Genomic DNA, 18,665 nt, shown 5'->3' on the forward strand with positions numbered 1-18,665 from the left:
TGACAGAGGACTTTGGACAGACTGCTTTCCCCTGCAAATCCCCTCCTTGTCAATGCCTCTCACTATATTTACTCATGCTGTTTCACTTCCATCTCAGCGACTCACTACCATTAGGACTGCAACTCCCCTCCTCATCCCCATCCCTTATAACACTAACCTATGCAACTCCACTCCTAATGATATTCCCATAAACCCTTCATCTCCCATCCTTGCCCCAGTCTTTCACTACACTTCCATCACTGATCCTCATTACAGTCAGTCATTTACAATTTCTGTGACACCCTACTCTTTGGCCCAGTACCTCTTCACCCTTAGCATGCCATCTCTCCTCCTTGACCCATTCCTTCACTACCCTTAGCCCACCGTCCTCTCTCCTCATCCGGGATCCTCACTCTCATTACCTGAGAACTCCCATCCTTGCCATAGTCACTCACTACACTAACCCAAGCTTCCCCCATCTCATCAGAGTCTCTCACTACCCTTATCCTGCCAGACACTAGCATTACCAGAGTGAGTCACTACCTTGACATTGCATCCCCTCCTAGTCACAGTCGCTTATTGCCAAGACACCAGCATCCCACCTAAATGTCTATGTCCCTCACGACCCTTATCCTGAAACCCTCTTCATCATCATAGTCCTTCATATGTTCCCCCAGCTGCCAAACTTTATTACAGGCCCTCACTACCCAGACCCAGAACCCCCTATCCTCATCATAGTCCCTCACTACCCTTACCCAGAATCCCAACTATTCATCAGAGTATATCATTATACCGGCATCCTCCTCTTGGTGACATTCCCTAGCTACCCTTATCCAGGTTTCCCCTCCTCATCACAGCCCCTCACTTCCTTTAACCTGACATTCCCCCACTTTGTCAAAGTCCTTCATTACTCTTATTCTGGCATACCTCCACTATCATACCATGACATCTACACTCCTTGTCCCAGTCCCTCACTACCATTTACTTCAAATCATTCTCCTCGTCACAGTCTCTCACTACACTTACCCCTGCATACCCACTCCTCATTGCAGTCTCTCACTAAAGTTACCAAGGCATCCTCCTTCTAACCATATTCCCTTACTATCCTTACCCCTGCAGACCCCATCCTCATCACAGATCCTCACTAACCTTACCCTTGATTCCATCCTCTATGTCACAGACCCTTATTACACTTTTCCATGTATCCCACTTCTTTGTCACAATCCCTCACTAGCCTTACCCGATTATACCCCTTCTCATCACAGCCACTTACTACACTTATGGAGGCATCTCACGTCTGCATCACAGTCGCCCACTACACTTACAATTTCATGCTGTTCCTCATTACAGTCTACTCTTACCCCAGCATTCCCTGCTCATATCAGGCCCTCCCTTTCCAGGCATTCCCCTAACTCATCAGAGCCACCCACTACCTTTAGCCAGGCATCCCATTGCTTCATCAGAGTCCTTCACTACCCTTACAGTGCAGTGACCCTCATTATCACAGTTTTACACCACCTATATTCCTGCCCCCTCTGATCACCTCAGTACCTCCCTATGCCAGCACCCCCCTCTTCATCATAGCTGGACACGTCCCTTATGCTTGCAACTCCCCTCCTCACCACAGTACCTCACTACACTTAACATCCTTATCCCATTCCCTCAATAAACCAACCCATTCAAGTTCACTCCTCATCCCCACCTTCACTACTCTTTGCCCTGCAACTCCTCTCGTCATCCCATTTCTTTATTACCTTACCTTTAAATCTCCCATCCTTGTCCCAGCCCCTCAATGCTCTTACCTGTGCACCACCCCTTCATATACCGTACCTTAAGACTCTTGACTCTGTACCTGCCCATATCATTCCAGTTGCTCACTACCCTTACTGCAACACCCCTCACTTTCCTTATCCTGGAATCTTCCTTCTCATTATAGTCACAGTCCCTCACTACCTGAATCCAGCATCCCCCTCTTCCTCTCAGTCCCTCCTTACCCCTGGCCCAGATTCCTCCCTTCTCATCACTGCCCCATACTACCTTACTCACAGATCCTCCTCTGTGACAGAGTTTAACAACAAGCATATATGGGCTTTACCTTCTCATCACAGTCCCTCACTACACTTACACTAGCATGCCACCTCCTGTCACAATCCCTAACAACTCCTATCTCGGTTTCACCTCTCCTCATCCAAATCCCCCACTACCCCAGCCCTAGCATTCCCCCTCCTTGTCACAGTCCCTCACTAATATTTCCCAAAATATCCTATGCTCAACACATTGCCTCACGACGATTAAGCAGACATCCACCCACCTTCTCATAGTTACCTGCATCCCTTGAAAGTACTGTCCTGGTCATTGTCAATCGCTACCCTTACCCAAGTGTCACCCCTCATCATTCCAGCCCCACACTACCATAACCCTGACATCTGCCTCCTCATCCCAGTCCATCACTATTCTTACCATAGCACCCCCTCCTCATCACTTTTCCTCACTGTCCTTACACCTGCACCCCTCCTCATCACAGTACCTCACTACATTTACACTGTCATATCAATTCCTGTCAGATTCTCCCACTGCCCTTACCCTAGCATACTTGTTCCTTGTCACAGTACCTCACTACCCTTACCCCAGCATCCACCATCCTTGTCACAGTCTCTCACTATACATAACCTAGTATCCCCCTCCTCAACCCAGTCGTTCTCTACCCTTGCCCCAGCATCCCCCTGCTCATCTCAATCCATCATTACATGTATGCCAGCATCACCCTCCAAATCACAGCCGATCATTACCCCAGCATGTCCCTCCTCATTACACTCACTAATTACACATTCCGTTTCTCTAAACTGCACTGCACTGCACTATCTCACGTCCACATGACCCCTGCTCAGCATCACTCTCCTTATCATAGTCCCTCCCTACCTTGGCATCACCCTGTCCTTGTCACAGTTGCTCAATACCCTTACATTAGCACCCTCTTCCCTCTCTCTGCACTCATGACCCTTACTCAGGCATCACCCCTCTTCATCATGAAATTTCCCAAAAGACTGTATTTAAAATCCTGAATGTGAGATTTAGCCAACTTTCGTCAGTTCAAAAATTCAGAATGACCCAAAAGTTCTACCAAATTCCCCATTCGGTAGCAAGGGCTGCAGGGGCTGTGGGGGTGTCCCCTGCACCCTTGTTCACTATACAGTGAATGGGGATTGCGGGGGTGTCCCCTGCAGCCGTTCCATGAAAATGTTAAAAAAAAACAAAAAAACAAAAAAAATAGGATAGGACCCTGCAGCGCTGGTTCCCGATCATGGAAGTGAAAGGGAACAGGCGTCGCAGGGCCACAGCGAGTCGGTGGTACACAGCGAGTCGGTGGTACACAGCCATGTGTGCCCCGCAAGGTTAGTAAGGGGGTGGGGGTGGAGGTGGGGACAAGGGCAAAGTCTGAAATGTTCAGGGGAGAGAAGACCGAATGTTATTTTTGGAAAAATTACTTTCGGTCATTTCTCCCTCTAACATTTCAGCCACGGGCTTCCAACCCAAATCCCTTCATCATGGTCCTTCACCACCCTTACAATGACATTCCCATCATCACAGTCCTGTACTAAATGTATTCCTGTCTTCCCATTCCACATCCCTGTCCCTCACTACTCTTACCATGGAATTCCTTTCCTTATCACAGTTCCACGCTACAAATCACCCAGCACCCCCCCCTCCTCATCACAGTCCCTCACTATATTAGACCTGGAATCCACCTTTTCAAAGTCTCTCACAACACAAACTGTGGAATCCTGCTGCCTCATCACAATACCTAACTACCCTTACCCTAGCATCCCCCTCCTCATCACAGCCACTCTCTACCCTTACCCCGGCATCTACCACTCTGAGTACCACTCTGTCGGATAATAATGTTTTCAGTTATTTCATCGCTCTGAGACCTATGGGTGTGTGGCACTTTATAAGAAATACATCATTATTATAATTATTATTATTATTATCCCCCTTCTCACCAAAGTACCTCACTACCCATATCCTCATGAACATTATTCTGTAATCTCATATCTCGTCACAGTCCCTCACGCCCATAACCAGAATGTTCCCTTCTGGTCACATTCAACACTACCCTGACCCTGTATCCCACTCCTCATCACTGTCCATTGATGACCTTTCCACTGCACCCGCCCATCACCAAGCACACACTGCATGTACATCTGCATCCCAATTCTTGTCAGTTATGTCAGTACCCTTATACTGGCATACACTCTCTTTGTCACAGTCTCTCACTATCCTCACCCTAGACCCCACCCTCCTGTAACAGTCCCTCACTATACGTACCCAGGTATCAACCTCTGTGCTACTCTCTCTCACTGCCTTTATTCCATCATACCCCTGTTCATCTCAGTGCATTACAACAATTTCCAGTATCCCCCAACAAATCACAGTCCCTCACTACCCCAGGATCCCCCTCTTTATCACAGTTGCTCATTACCCTTATTCTCGCATATCCCCTCCCCATCTCAGGCTCTCGTGGCCCTTACCTCAGGATCACTTTCCTTTCCCCAGTCCCTCAGACCTTATTTAGTATAATTGAATTTAATGTTATGTATGTATTTATTGATACAGCACAAATCTTATCAACAAGTGATATACAGAGCACTGTAGACAGTTTAATAAAATAGAATTTGCATACAAAAATAAAAACAACGAGATTCTAAAGCCGAAATCGGAGCCTTACTGACAATAATATAACATTATATTCTTTAAAAATATGGTTACAAAATACAATTCCAATAGATACAATTCAAATAAGAAAAATTTGAAAAATGCTGGATAATAAAGGCCTGGATGTAGGAACACATTAATTTCTAGAAAAAAATGTTCAGCAACTTCGTAAAGTGCAGTAATGAGTCAGCGTTATGAATTGGAAGAGCATTGCAAAATGTTGGGGCAGCAATCGAGAATGCTTGTTTTTTTGTCTGTGCTTTCTTTGCCCTTGGGATGAAAAGTATTGGCTTGTCTTTATTTTGGGAATTCTTATGTATCCCTAAAAGTCACCATTTTTCTGAAAGATAGGCAGGGTGACCTAAGCGAAGAGCTTTAAAAGTCAGATAGCCTAATTTAAAAAGAACCCACAATGTAAGGGCTTTATATGTGGCTTTCCTGAATCCAATTTTCTGGTTCCAACTATCAGTTTGGCAGCGCTGTGAAAAGCTTTTTCCAGGTATTGATATTTGATAATGAGCTGTTTGTGCCTTACTGTTTATATGTGTTTTTAAGGATAGATCCCAGTTCAGAAAGAAGCCTAAAGATTTCACATCTGACTTTGAATTTAAAAAAAATAAGGAGATGTAATATCCATAATTCTCCTTGTACCAAACCATGTGAATTCGATTTTAGAATTGTTAAATTTGAGGCCTACTGATTTCATCCAGGCCTCAATATCAAACAGGCATTTGTGTAGTCTAATGCTGTCACCTCCTGAAGACATTTGTAGATACTGGTGAGTGTCATCTGCATACTGATGGATAGAGTTGTGATGCCTAGTACTAGATCTCACAGTAGTTCCATATCAAGACTGAAAAGAATGGGGGACAAGATTAAACCCTTTGGGATGCCACATCTCATAGGGCAAAAGGAGTCACAGTCACTCATTAATATTACCCTGGAATCCCACCTCCTCTCACTTATCGCCCTTACTCTAGCATCACCTCTCTTCATCAGCGCCCCCCACCACCATTATGCAGGCATCCACCTCATCAAAGTCGTTAACTAAACTTACCCTTGCATCCTTCCATCTTATTGTATTCCCTCACTACATTTACCCCAGCAGCCTGTCCTGTCAGCATCCCTCACCACCAATAACCTGGAATCCCCCTATTTGTCACAGTATCACACTACACTCGCCCCAACATCCACTCTCCTCCTTTTCACACTTCCATACAACAATTACCCTGGTATCCCCCTCCTTGATAACATCCCTCATGCCTCTTACCCCATTGTCTCCCCTCCTCATCACAGTCACTCACAACCCTTAATCAGGCACCCCCCTCTTCATTACAATTCCTGACTACAATTAATGTGCCACCACCTGCTCATCATATTTACCCACTACCCTTACCCTAGCATCCATGTTCACTACAGTCCATCCCAACACTTAACCCAGCATCCCCAATCCTAATCAGAGTCCCTCACCACCTTAGCATCCTCACTTCCCTTACTTGGAATCTCACCTCCTCTGCACATTACCTCACTACCCTTACCCCATCTTCACTCCTCCTTATTAATGTTACTCACTACATTTAATCCAACACCCCCTCTCCTCTTAAAAGTCCCTCAGTACCCAGGCTGCCCTCCTTCACACAGTCCCCCACAACCCTTACCCAAGCATCACCTGCCTCACAGTCCTCATCATTACCATTTTCCTGGCCTTCACCTCCACAGCACAGTCCCTTACAACGGTTAACTCAGCATTCCCCCTCTTAGCCTCAATCCATCACTATGCTTACCATTGCATGCCCTGTCCTCATCCCAGTCCCACATGATCCTTAAACCTGTAACCACATCCTCATCATCATCCCACAGTACGCATTCCTCAGCTTCATCCCTCCTTGTCCCAGTCTCTTACTACCTTTATCCAGGATTTCAAGTCCTTCATTCTACTTACCATGGCATCACACCTTTCTTATCGCAGTCCCTCACTGCCCTTACCTTGGCATCACCTTCCTCATAACCGTCCCTCACTGACCTTAGCCCTGCATCCCTGCTCCTCATCAAAGTCCCTTACTATAGTTACCTGGCATCCCCATTCTTTTCAGATTCCCTCTGTACCCTTATGCTAGCATACCTGCTCTACTTCTAAGTCCGTCACTAACCTCATTCAACATCCACCATCCTTCTCAAAGTCCCCCACTACTCTTATCCAGGCAGTCCCCCTCTTCATTAGCGTCTGTCACTACCATTAATGTCCTACCCCCTACATGTCATAGTCACTCTTTACCCTTATCCCAGTATCCTCCTGTTCTTCTTAGTCCACCATAGCACTTATCCCAGCTTCCTTCTCTTCATCATGGTTCCTCAATTTTCTAGGCTTCTCCTCCTCATCACAGTCGCTTACTACCCTTACACTGGCATACACATACCCTGCCTTAGATCTTCCTAACACTTACCCCACCATTGCTTGCCTCATGGCAGTTCTTCACTGCCCTGTCATCCTTCTCTTCCTTGCAAAAATGAGTTGGCGAGAGTGCACAGCGTGTTCGTATCCTTTTCTTCTATGATATTACCTTTTAGACTTTAATTTGCTAATAATTAGTAGGGTGCAGCCCACTATTCAGTGCCACCGTGTAGGGCACTCGGGTAAACTGAAAAAGAAAGAAAGACCTAGGCTTGTTAGCCTTCGGTGTGGGCCGCACACCCTTAATACCCACTATGGGTTAAACAATTTGCTTGTATCTTTATATTGATTTAGAGCAAATTTCAACATATATCAAATGCTTTCATTCATCCAAGAAATATATATTTTTGTTTCAAAACAGCCTTGTAGTAACTGGTTCACTTCACCAATTAGGCTAGTACTGAGACTAGGGCAAACAATAACCCTATGGCTAATATATTTCGGAACAATTCCTTCCTCAGAGCCGCAGCTGGATTTCGCAGTTCGTGTCAGTAGCAGCAGGACGAGCTCTGTAGTGCCACGAAGGTGCACGCCAGATAGCGAACTGAAGAGTTTTTTATTCCTGTTTCGGGACAAAGAGTTAATACAGTACATATATAACCCGGCTCTGAGAAAGGAATTGTTCCGAAATGCATTAGCCATAGGGTTATTGTTTGCCCTAGTCTCAGTACTAGCCTAATTGGTGAAGTGAAACAGTTACTACAAGGCTGTTTTGAAACAAAAATATATATTTCTTGGATGAATAAAAGCATTTGATATATGTTGAAGTTTGCTCTAAATCAATATAAAGATACAAGTAAATTGTTTAACCCATAGTGGGTATTTTTAGTGTGCAGCCCACACCAAAGGCTAACAAGCCTAGGTCTTTCTTTCTTTTTTCAATCCTTCTCTTCCTTATCACAGTCGTTCTTTTCCCTTAACATGGCATCCCACACCTTTTATCCCCTGGCATGACCCTTACTTTAGCATCACCTCTCATTATCACTGTCACTTACTGCTATTACCCTGACATCCCCCGTCTTCACAGTCCTTCACTAACCATACCAGTGGTTTCCACTTCCTCACCTATACTTACCATAGAAACCCCATCCCTTGCCACAGTTCCTTATCACACTTATCCCAGCATCTGCCTTCCCCCGTCAAACAATCCTTCCCTATCTTTATTCAGGCATCCCTTTGCCTCATCATATTCCATCACAATGTTCATCCTGGCATATCACCTCCTGGTCAAAGTCATTCACCGCCCTTACTCTGACATTCTGTTTCTTCATCACAATACCTCACTAATCTTACCCCAGCAGCCCCCTTCCCATTATAGCCACTCACTACAATAGCCCCTAAATTACCCTCCCCTTCAAACTCACTCAGTACCCTCATCCTGGCTCCCACCTCTGTAACACAGTCCATCTCTCCCCTTACTCTGGCATCCCCCCTTCTCATCACAGTTCACATTACCATTACCCTGGCATGCAAACCCCTCATCTCAATCCCCCACTACCCATACCCTGGCAAACCCTTTCTCAATATTATCCCTCATTATCCTTACCCATAATCACCCCGCTCATCACAGTTTTCCACAACCCTTACCTGCCCTCCCCTCCCCTCCCCTTACTCAAATTGCCACACTGCTCTTCTTATCCAGGTCTTCTCATCCTTGAAACAGTCATTCACTCTCCTTACCATTCCATCTCCCTTTATTGTCATAGTTCCTCACTACCCTTAGCCTGGAACCCCCACCCCTTGTCACTGTGCCTCAGTGCCCTTATCCCTGCGCCCCCATCCTCATCACAGCCCCTCACTACATTTACAACGGCATCCACATTCTTGTCAGATTCCCTCATTACGCTTATACTCCTTGTCAAAGTCAGACATTACCTTTTTGTAAGCGTCCACCTTCCTTTTCACAGATCCTCACTGCACTTACCCAGGTAATCCCCTCAAAATCAGAGACCATCACTACCTTTATCTCATCATCACACCTCATCATATTTACTCACTACCTTTACACAAACACTTCCCTCCTCACCCAGTCCCTCACAAACATCAATGTGCAGTCCTCCTCCTCATCACAGTCCATCCCTACCCTTATGTCAGCATTCATGTGCTCACCTCAATCCTCACTCCCTTCTACTACCCACCCCGTCTAATAACAGTCGTTCACTACCCCTACATCTCCTCCTTGCCACTGCTGCACAGTACCCTTTTACCAGCATCCCCCCTCCCTGACTAACCCTTACACTGGTATAACTCTTCTCATAGCAGTTGCTCACTACTCCAGTAGTGAAACCCTTATGCTGGCATAGCCTCTCCTTGTTGAAGTCACTCAAGGCTTTTCTCCGGCACCTACACGCCTTGTCACAGTTGCTAACTGTACTTAACCAGGTATCCCTTTCATCATCAGAGACTCTCATTACTCGTATCCCAGAATATACCCTCCTTGTCTTTGACCTCATCTTCCTCACTCTGGTATCGCCCCTCTTTAACCCTGTTCCACACAACCTTTACACCAGCAGTCCCCTCATACAGCTCCTCACTACACATGCCACAACATACAACTCATCATCACAATCTATTCCTATCCTTATTCTGGCATCACCCTCCTCATTACAGTCTATCACTTCCGTTACCATGGCCTTCCACTCCGTCATAACAATATATATTGGGTAGAGCACTAGAATTCACAGATCACTGCGCTGATCAAGTGAACAGGGTAGTGGATCCTGTAGCCGGTGAGTGGTTCTTGAAAGACAGTGCTCTTCCGTCTTGGCAAAGTTTAGAGTAGGTGTTGGTGAAGAACCTCACTCAAACTCACTCCATTTATACTCTTCACGTTCTCTAAACACACAGTAAGGAACAGCGCATACATCATTCTTGATTGCATTGGCCACAAGCAGCCCGGTATTCATAACCCCAACATCTAACACCTTATTTTTCATCTCCCCCTTTTTCCTATTTGTCCCCCTTTTTTTGCTTGGTGTGACGTTTTAATTGACGTGAACTGCTCTCATTATTCACTCAATGCACCCGACGATGTAACCAAAATGTGTGTTTGAACCCAATCATGAATATGATAACGTCTGTACAATGACTTACCCACGATTGTCACAGAGAACATAATGTATGCTGAAGAGAGGGTCCCAGGTATGCCTCTCTTGACTCTGAGTAACATGACAGGACGTAGAGCCAGGAATGCTTGAAATCACCCATTTTATTTCAGACTAATCCAAAGTGCACCGTTTGCTGACAAGTACATGGAAAGGTATCCCCTCAATCAACCATAAAGACCCAATCCAGCGCATATTCTTACAGTTATATGGGAGACCACAGAGATTGTGGATGGGAATATCCTGATGGACAATCTTGATTAAGCACCAAGAAGCTATGATGCTGATGTCATTAGTGACACCACGACATATCATCGTTAGTCATGAAGCACACTCGCAGCCCTGCAACACATTACACAAACACACACTCGCATACACAAAGAACATGCTAACACAATTCTATAGTTAGGGACCGGATACATATACATAATGTCAGAGCTTTTATTATTTTTCTCACTAGCCAAATGCAGCAGCACAGAAACGCAAGGCAACAAGAGATCATGAGCAACCTTGCCTATGCTTATGGCAGAATAACGATATGGAACTACAGGAGTATACATGGAGCCTGGTAGAACCATGTGTGACTAACCTATAAGTTACTTAGTATAACACGAGCATGTAGTAATCATATTATAAGTCTAAGGAAAATTACAGAAGGCTTCAAGCTTCAGAGCACGAGACGAGAAGAGCTGATTCAGGCTGTACGGAGTGCAAAGCAGGCTTACAGCCAAGGTCAGAGATGCACGGTCACATTACACACTTTGGATGACAAGGAACCAGCTGCAGAGAAATGGAATAAATCCTCATAAATGCAAGCTCAAGAGCTCAATTTTGTGGTCTACAAGCACATGATGCAGCCGAGCCAGACAATGGGCTTTCACCTGTGATGGGAAAGAAGAGCCGATCCCTGCACACCAGAGGAGGAATGAACCAAATGTTGCAAATGTGGAGCGCGTTCTCATAGGCAAAGGTGGTACACTACCAGATACAATACAGACACATAGACGTTTCACATCACCTTGAAGAGGGATGAGAACCAAATCGAGTCCCAGGCCTGGGGAGATCCGCTCTAGCCAGTCACAGAATAGAAAATCTGGGGTGGATGGCAAGAGGCAATAACGAATGCTAAACCCATTACTTTGCCCGAAGTTCGCAAATAATACTTTCCTTGAAAACGAAAGTAACTATTGTATATAATTAGGTTGAGTAATTCTAATACAAATTGGGATGAGAAAGTCGGTGGTGTCTTTTAAATATGTTGAAAGCATATTTGACCCTCTAGCAGTGTATATTGACAAACTCATTCAACCACTAATACAGGCAACCTCAACATATTTAAAAGATACCACTGACTTCAACTCCTTGAAAGATTTTTCAGCAATGAGCTCAGAATGCATACTATTTATTCTCAATGTATGTAGTTTATACACCTCTATTCCTCACAATGAGGGTATAGACTCAATTGAATGGCTACTCTTAAACTCACCAGATCTAAAGGGTAATTCCCAATTTGTATTAGAATTGCTCAACCTATTTCTATACAATAGTTAATTTCGTTTTCAAGGAAAGTATTATTTGCAAACTTCGGGCACATCAATGGGCTCCTCGACGGCGCCGGTATATGCCAACACTTTTATGTTTCATTTTGAGAGTCAACATGTACTAGAACATCCAACTTGGTCACAATCTATATGTAATATGTATTTTAAATAAGTTGTTTGCAATACTGAAAATTCAGTTTTTCTGATAGTCCGTTTAGGTTATTTGATGAAGAGGAACAAGTCCTCGAAACGCGTCGCCCTAGAAAACTGACCCACCTTGGTTTTCTTCTCTGTGCATTTATTTATGTTTTGTACATCCTCTTCATCACAGAAACTTGGCTGGACGACAACTACAAAACAACACTCCAAAGCTGCCTACCAGCAAACTTTAAATGCCTTCAAATAAACAGGAAAAACAAAAAAGGAGGAGGCATCGCAATAGCATTTAAAGAACAGCTAAAAATAAGAACAGACGAACCACTCAACATCCTCAATTGCGAGTCCATGGTCATACACCTAACAGCTAGCCCAAAAACCAACATTACATTCATCCTGGTGTACAGACCCCCAACTTATGATACATCCTTCGTCGACAACTTCATAGAAGCCATAACCAACATAGCCATCAACCACGAACACCTAATCATACTGGGGGACTTCAACATCTGGTTCGAAGACAGTCATGCCAACTCCCAAAACTCACTGATTGAACAACTCGCCACCATGAAACTACGACAACTAGTAAAAGGGGCAACTCACTCGGCAGGACACACCCTGGATGCAATTTTCGCCGAGGAAAAACTCATCACCACGGCACCGCCAATACAAATATTGTGGAGTGCCCATCTCATCATCCCATTCGTAATCACTCTCCCTACTCAAGTCTGCATCCAACCTCCTAGACTCACAACCACCACCAAAAGAAACTGGAAAGACGTCAAAAAAGGCAACCTATTCGAACAACTGGAGTTAACCAAGCCCTCAACAACAGAACTAGACCTAGCTGACCTAGACGGGAAAGCTGAGATATTACACAAATGGATTGCAGATACAATTGACAAGATGGCACCAGAAAAACCATTCACACCATCAAAAAAGAGAGCAATGGCAAAATGGTTTACCCCACTTCTAAGCACCATGAAAAAAGAAAACAAAAAGATGGAAATGGAATGGGGGAAAGATTACAACCCAGACAATAAAACACTGTTCCAGAAGCAAATTCGCGCATACAAGAAGGAAATTCAAAAGGCAAAGAGAAGGCATTATGATGACAGAACCACAAATGCCACCAACACACAAAAAGAAATGTTCTGCATCATTAAAGAAATGAGAAACCCACCAGGCTGTGACAACATCCCAACCCTCTCGGAGAAACTATGCAACAACCTTGCAGACCACTTAAAAAAAAAAATCAATGACCTCCGACAAACCATCCAACAGAGGCCAAACAGCAGCGACATGCAACCAAACGAACCGAACTCAGAACCGCAGCACAAACTCAATAACTTTCCTGAAATATCAGCAGAGGCATTCGCTATGCTGGTAAAACACAGCAAGAAAGCGGGCTCACCGATGAATCCCTGTCCCCCGGACATCTACAAATCAATCCCCACACAAGGAATGCCAGCAGAATACTTCAGAAACCTTCTAAATCTATCACTAGCAACAGGAACCGTACCAAGGATCTTCAAATCGGCTTACATCAAACCACTTCTGAAAAACACAAGCGGGGACGTAGATGATCTCTCCAACTACAGACCAATCTCCAACATCCCCTACCCGGCCAAATTCCTTGACACCTACGTATACAAACTAACCCAAGAATACGTTGAAGAACACCACCTGCTAGACCAAGCTCAAGTCGGCTTCAGACCCACAAGAGGTACAGAAACAGCACTACTATCCATCTGGGATGACCTAAAAACAAACGCAGACTCCAACACAACATCAGCCCTTATTCTGCTCGACCTCTCCGCAGCCTTCGACACAGTTAGCCATGACACCCTAACCAAAAGACTAGAAGACATAGGCATAACAGACACAGCGCTATGCTGGACTAAATCATTCCTAGCAGACAGAACTGAAACCGTTTGGATCAGACCCTTCAAATCCACCCCACGAGTCAACGACTGTGGAGTACCACAAGGATCCTCACTATCACCACTGTACTTCAACATCTACCAAACCCCAGTTATCAGAATCTTCAAGAAACACAACATCAAATGTTACAACTATGCAGATGACACTCAAATCATCTACAAGATCGAAGACACCCAAGCCGATCATTCAAACTTAACCGACTGTCTAAAAGAGGTCTTCCACTGGATGAATAAAAAACAACCTGAAAATCAACCCAGGAAAAACAGAAATCATGATCATATCCAAAGACCAAGAGAAGGAAACCGCCATCCCGTGGCCAACGGAAATGCGATCTGCACCATCACCATCTGAGATAGTAAAAAATCTGGGAGTCCTGATGGACAACACCCTAACCTTAGAACCGCAAATAAACGCAACAGTCAAGAAATGCTTCTTCCTCCTCCACACGGCAAGAAAAATACTACCTTTCCTCTCCTTCACAAACAAAACACTCACTATCGTCGGCCTCATCATGTCAAGTATCGACTATGCAAACAGCCTCTACCTCGGTATACCGGAATACCTACTGAAGAAGCTACAACGGATCCAAAACACAGCAGCCAGGCTACTCCTCAAACTATCCAGAAGAGACCACATCACCCCGGCCCTAAAAACACTACACTGGCTCCCAGTAAAACACTGTATCACCTTCAAAACAATGTGCATAACGCACAGGGCAATCTGCGGACAAGGAGCAGAATTCCTACAAAAGAAAATAACAATCTACAAGCCAACGAGACCGCTCAGGTCAACCAACGAAATCCGACTGGAACTAAAACCTTACATCAAGAAAAAACTCGGAGGCACCTCCTTCTACCACTTAGCCGTGAAAACCTGGAACAACATCCCAAAAGTAATAAGGAACACCAAAGATCACCTTAAATTCAGAAAATTACTAAAATCCTGGCTCTTCAACACCAGAGACTAAAACCGAAACAACAGTAAGACAAATGACTCAACAGGAAAGGATATTTACAAGCCCCTAGAACCGACAGAAGTGCTCTGAGCACCAGTAGGGCTGACGCTGGACACAGGGGTCCACCTGCGAGACCCAGGGAGAGGGAGGCAACAACCCCAGCCAATCCTTACCATCCACCACCGCCCGTACAGCTACAACTAGGTACCACAGGGTTGTGGAACGGACGAGATACCACCAATCGCCACACAATCTGAAGTATGGACACTAGCAGGTGCGCTGGTCATGTGGGTGGGGGTGAGGAGCATGCGAAGTTATTGAGGGAGCGGACGGAGGGGACAGCTAAATGCTCAAGGGGCCTCGAATGCAAAACGGGCACGTACCTTCTGAGGCACAGGGTGATTACACGAGTCCAACTGGTCAATCCAGGGTAGAGATACCAACTAACCAATACCACTAACAATTTCCTTCTCTGCATACACCTCTCAAACCCCAAACCAAACACAACCACAAACCTCCAGCACAACAAACCGCATGAACTTCACTACACTGCAACAACAAAACAAAAACATACATAGACTCGCACATCAGCACACGACGACTACCGCCCGCATACACTCCAGGCCCAGCCGACGGAAGCACCGGGCTGAATCTGCCAGCAGCACATCACTGCAATCTTGCACTTTTCCAGCCTTCACCCACTAAACAACCTCTCCCTCCCTCTTTCAGAGCCGCCAGAGTGCCAGGGGACCACTCCGGTGGTGATAGTGCGCTGTACAAATGTCCTTTGACATTAACATTAACATTAACATTAACATACATTATGTGTAAATTGTTTTGAAACAATATATTAACTTTTCATCTTCAAATGTTCCTTGTGTGATGAAATTATTTCCATGCACATTGCTTAAAAATTGTATTTGAATTTTGTATTTCATACACAGGAATTGGCTTAATGTCAACATTGGACAGTGTGCAGGTGACGGGAGGATTCCCAGGTTGAATCTTTTTCTCTCTCAATTTTTGTGTAGGGTTTTTCTGCCTCACCCCGCACCTTAAAATTTTATTAAGATTATTCTACTTAAATTAACTATACTAACAGCTCAAATAACTTATAGGTGTGCACCACTGCTTCTAAAAGCGTATCTTCCCAGTCTGCCCAGCCAACAGAGAGCCAGAATTAGTTGACTGGAGAGCAGAAAGGGCAGAGCAACGTTAGCCTCAATTTTGACCAGAATCTGACTTGTTGTCCCCGAAAACGCGGCCTGCAAACTAGCCCCCACCCCCGCCGGTGCAAATGCCTCTGGAGACAAAGTGTGGTGTTCCTGCGGAGACGTAAGGGGGTGCTCCGAACTGCGGGAGAATGCCCGGGATAGAGCCACCCAGAGAAGAGACGCTGAATCGGCATCGAAAAGTAATGGATGAGGGATACAGAAGCAGGAAACGTCGGCCTCCCTGATGAACGCTGCAAGAGACCTTCGGTGTCTAATGGGAGAGAGTGCTCCCCGAATGCCACGAAAGCGCAGAAGTGGAGTGGAGGACACAGACTCTGACCAGACCCACAAGGCACCAGCAGTGGCCACAATACGCACCAACAGGAGCCGGTGTCCTGGTGTGACCTTAATGGATGTGACCGCCTGAAGTGAGAAAGCCTGGGGAGGCAGAGGAGACCATGCCTAGCACCTTAGCATCCCAGAAGTCGACGAAGGAAGGCCAGTACGGCCAGCCGCACCGGAGCGTGACTTGCAGCATTGAGCGTGAGAGCGGGGGCCTGAAGGGGCCTGGCCAGACTGCTGCTCTCTCCCCGAGACCTCAGAGTGCCGGAACCGCCTACTGTGGAGGGGGAAGAGGTGGCTTTGGTGTGAAGGAGCATTCCCCCGGCTCGCTCCCCTTATTGCAGATCAGACAGCACATGGGGCTGACGTGCAGCCCGGGGCACGGGGCCCCCTTGCTATATGTAAGCGGCTTCAGCAATCGTTAAACGACTTGGACCAAGAGCACCATTGCCATTCCCAGACATCGGTGCCCTGGTGCAAGGGGCCCGGACGCGGGCAACGCACACTCTCCCACTTGTGTAACCCCCAATTAGAAAGTGAACCCAGCCTGCCGGAGGGGAGGTCCAGTAATCCTGCATGCCTTCGGGAGTCAGCCAGGAGTACACAAGCACTCAATGACCAGGTAAGGAGAGTGGGAGGGCAGTGGACAGCCCGCAGGCCCAGGAGTGCCGGTAATTATCAGGGGGATTCCCAAGGGTCCCGTCATGTCAGACCCCGATTAAGTGGCAAATCAGAGTTTAGAAAGATACGCCCATACCAAGGTTAAAGCCACTTGAGACCACTAGCACACGATCGTAGAGAGGATCCCTGGAGAGCGTAGGCCTGCTCAATAAGCCGATTAAGCAGGGACCAGAACTGCCTCTCCTGGTGCGACACAGGGGGATTTGCACCAGTCGCACCCATTCCTGAGCCTGACATCCTTCCGCCCTAGGCGGAGCTAAGTTCACAGATCCATACGAAGGCCAGAGGCTGCACAAGTGGCCGACAACTAATCTCTCCCACAGATCTCTTGGGGAACAGCAAGCGAACTCCTCCACGAGGGGTAGGACAAGAAACGTGCCCTGGACTTCAGAGCAAACATCGCCCAGTACAAAAGACCTCTACGCACCCCCCAACCTACATAACAGGTGAGAGGGGCAAGGCTCAGCGTGCTACCTAGCGGCTATCGGGAGGCTAGAGGCCAACTGAAGGAGCCATAAAGAAAACAGCAGAACATTGATTACATCTGGGGCAGGTGTCCCCCCAAGGAGTGGGCAGTGCAATCTTGCATAAAGAACAGTACTCAAAGGCACTCCCTCAGCACATGTGCGACGAACAGGCAATCCCATTGAGAAACCAAGAAGGAGCCCTGCATGCAGACTACCACTGTAGTCTCATCAGTTCAAAAGCTGCAGAAATACCAGTGAGTAATCGCACAAATGGCGCCCTCCTCCCAAGAAGATCCTGTGATCCCAGGGGGAGACCAAGAACTGTCCACCAAAGCAGACATCCACCTCTTACTGGGGGAAATATGAGCGTTTAGGACCAGCATGACCACAACGGTCAGCCTCCTACAGGACAAGATCCACAAAATTGAGGATAAAGTCGAGGCATTGAAGAAATACCAGCAATCAGTGGACATTATAGAGATGAGGAGGGAAGGCTGATTTCAAGAACTAGAACAGAAAAAACGGGATTTGGAGGGCAAGGTTGATGACCTAGAAAACAGAGAGAGAAGAACGAACATCAGAATACAAGGCCTTAAAGAATCCCCTGGTGAGACGCCGGCTTTGCTGGAAAGGAGAGTTAAAGACCCTGTGGCCTCAATAGTCCCCATCCGGATCACACCTCAACTAGAGTTCGAGAGAGTCCACTGGGCGTGGGGCCCACCGGGCGGGCCAAGATCTGTGCTGGCAAGATGCCACCACTACAAACATAAAGCGGAGATCCTCCAGAAAGCGAGAGAGCTGGACTCTATTAACTTTGAGGATTCCAGGGTTAAAAGCTTCCAGGATCTGTCACATGCCGCTTTAGCGCAGAGAAGAGCATGCCGCCCCCTCACTTTATGGCTCTGAAACAAGGGAACAAAATACCGGTGGAACCACCCGTTTGCACTGGTCTTCACTCATGAGAATGAGGAATTCAGGATTACCTCAGGAGAGGAAGCCGCGGGAGTACTCAAGGGCTTGCAAGCAGACCCAGATGAGGTGGGGGGGGGGGAGGAAGCGCCATCATCTTCAGAATCAGCACGAAAACCCACAGGCCCCTAGAGACAAAAAAGCAAGA

At 46.3% G+C, this 18,665-nt stretch overlaps 1 long non-coding RNA gene across 1 annotated transcript in view; it reads left to right on the forward strand.

Annotated features, from left to right (window-relative positions):
- The window catches only part of LOC138481795 (uncharacterized), a 342,250-nt gene that overhangs the window by 295,359 nt on the left and 28,226 nt on the right, over positions 1-18,665 (forward strand). The gene's annotated exons all lie outside the window — the stretch shown is intronic.

Source organism: Ambystoma mexicanum, chromosome 5p (assembly GCF_040938575.1).
Source record: "Ambystoma mexicanum isolate Mex_15411 chromosome 5p, UKY_AmexF1_1, whole genome shotgun sequence".
In the NCBI taxonomy this organism is placed as follows: domain Eukaryota; kingdom Metazoa; phylum Chordata; class Amphibia; order Caudata; family Ambystomatidae; genus Ambystoma; species Ambystoma mexicanum.